The sequence below is a fragment of the Salvia miltiorrhiza genome, chromosome 2 (assembly GCF_028751815.1).
Source record: "Salvia miltiorrhiza cultivar Shanhuang (shh) chromosome 2, IMPLAD_Smil_shh, whole genome shotgun sequence".
NCBI lineage: Eukaryota > Viridiplantae > Streptophyta > Magnoliopsida > Lamiales > Lamiaceae > Salvia > Salvia miltiorrhiza.
In genome coordinates, this window is record NC_080388.1 from 19,316,644 (window position 1) to 19,319,423 (window position 2,780).

The following is a 2,780-nucleotide window of genomic DNA, read 5'->3' on the forward strand; positions in this document are numbered from 1 at the left end:
AGATAGGTGGATCATAGGGAGCTATTTGGAGTTAGTAGATTTTCTTGAGACCTAACGGAGATAGAAAATTTACTAATCTACGATCGTTGCTGCTCTAGCGAGAGTGATTGATTAATTAAGTGATCTCTCATCATAACTGGATTAAACTGGTACATAGGATTAATAGATTAATTGCATAGATTTAGCTAATGAACTTACTACCCTAGGATCAGTTGTTTTTCCTTATTTGATTCAGATATTTGTTTTGTTATTCTTTTATTTGCGTCTTAGTTTAAGTCAATCAATCTCTACTTTCGTTTGCCTACCTACTATTTTAGTTTGTTTAGGAGATAGCTAGAATGATTTCAGTTTTTCAGTCCCTGAGGATACGATACTCGATTACTTGTTGCTTGCTACAATTACCTGTGTTAGTTGTAGTCATTTTTGTTGCTAAGAAAATAGTGATCAACTTTTTGGCGCCGTTGCCGGGGACTGATTAGAAGTTGCTTTAATATTTCCGATAGGACTTTATAGTACTTCAGGTTTTTATTTGTTTTTATTTTTCTGTTCTAATTTATAAGTGGTGTTTCTATAGGTTGTGCATGAACACAAGATCTCACGGTAATCCTCTTTTTGAGTTTGATCATGAAACCAACGCTACTTTGCGCAATCTTAAGAAGCAAAAGAGTCAAGCTGAGTCAGATACGATGGCTACTCCTGAGCAAATTCAAATTCGAGCTCTGCATGATCAAATGAAAAAGCTACTTGTTGAAAAGGCAGCTGCATAGGCTCAGAAGCAACCCGCTATTAATGAGGCGTTCATACCGCACTATGTGTACCAGGAACCCCCACGAGTCAATGTTAACAATTTTGAGCTAAAAACGGGTTTGATCACAATGGTTCAACAGAGCCAGTATGGAGGGCACCGATAGAGGACCCTAATGCGCATCTGGCGCATTTTCTGGAGCTATGCAGCACGGTAAAGATGAATGGTGTTTCCGATGACATTATCTGTCTTCGTCTTTTCCCTTTCTCACTGCGGGATAAAGCGAAGTCGTGGTATCATACGCTGCAGTTGGGAGAGAGTACTGTGTGGGAGGACTTGGCTCATGCGTTCCTACGCAAGTTTCATCTGCCTGGCCTTACGTTGAAACTAAAGATGGAAATCGTGCAGTTTCAGCACTATGAGGGGGAAAAGCTGGCGGATACTTATCAGGAAAAGCTCAGAAAGTGTCCGAGCCATGGATTTGAGGAAGGCACGCTTGTGATCATGTTCTACAATGCCTGCGGGGAACGTACACGGATGCATATGGATACAGCTGCAGGAGGTTCTCTACTTCAGAAAAGCAGTTCCGAGGCATGGAGCATCATTGAGAGTATGGCTGCTACGAGCTGCTAATGGCCATCAGAGAGAGTGCAATTGAAAAAGGTTGCAGCAGCTTCCAGTTCTGATCCTATTGCAGCAATAGTTACACAACAAGCAGCAATGGCTACGCAGTAGGCAGCGATTGCTGCGCAGCTGCAAAAACTTGTTCGCTATTATTTTCACCACGCCGCAAGTATACGGTGTAGTTGCAATATAGGGAAGCAAGGTCGTATTCCACAAGGATTGGTGAATTTAAACTTCTAAATATTATTAATGAGTTGTTTTCAATCTATTTAGACAACCAAAGATGAAGAGGTGTTGAGAACTAAAACAGAGCTAAATAAAGCAAGTAAATAAAATAACAACAAGATAAACTTAGTTAATACATTGGGGAATGACTCGAAAGAAAGTTATCCTAGGGACTAGATTTCGATGGATCGTAATGAACTTCAATCTAAATCAATATAAATCTTGATATGGCCTACTTATCTAGGGCGATCTCCCCACTAGTTTTAGCCCCCTCCCGGACGACTAAAACAGTAGATTACGGGTCATAATTGCCGTCCCCAGTTAATTTCTAACCTATAACTCCCAAGAGCACAAAAGATCAACAAGCCCTCACCCACCTCTCAACCTCCCGGTTTATTGAGATGATATGTATCAAACTCCTAATCTATTGTAATTATCCTCTCCCGATTCAAATCACAAATTAGAAATGCACAAAAGGTGGCCAACCAATCATACAAGAGATAAATCTAGGACTTGAAAAGATAACAATAAGCACAATCAAGATATATATTGAACAAAGAAATCAATCCATTACAAATCCATCTAATCTAATCCCTAAGATAAGAGATTTTAGCCAAGCATATTCATAATAAAAGCAAATCTCAAGTCATAAGAAAACATAAATAAAGATATAGAGAGATAGAGATTCATAGACAAATCCTATAATCTTGATCTTCAATCATGTAGTCTTGATGAGCTCCTTTCCAAGTCTTCCCCTTCTTTCTTTGATTTTAGTGTTGTTCTTGTGTGTGGAAGAGAGAAGAATGGTAGAGAATGGAGGCTAGGGTTTTAGATGGAGTGTTGGGGAAGATGAAGTGGGTGTGTGTGGTGAATGATGTGTGAAAAGAGGGGGAAAATGGAGTTTTTGGCTAAAAATCACGTCTGGGCCCACCAAAAGGCGGATCCCCGTCTCTTTCCCGCGGTCACGGCATGAACCGCGGTTGAAAACGCGGCTGGAAGCAGGGGAGGCCGCGGTCATGGGCCGCGGCCGCGGCTCGGACCGCGGGTGACTGTCAAAAACGTTCTGGACTGCTCTGGAGCAGAGGCCCGCGGTCGGGCCCGTGGCCGCGGCCCGGACCGCGGGTTACTGGGCAATTTTGGAGCAGAGGCCCGCGGTCGGGCCCGTGGCCGCGGCCCGGACCGCGGG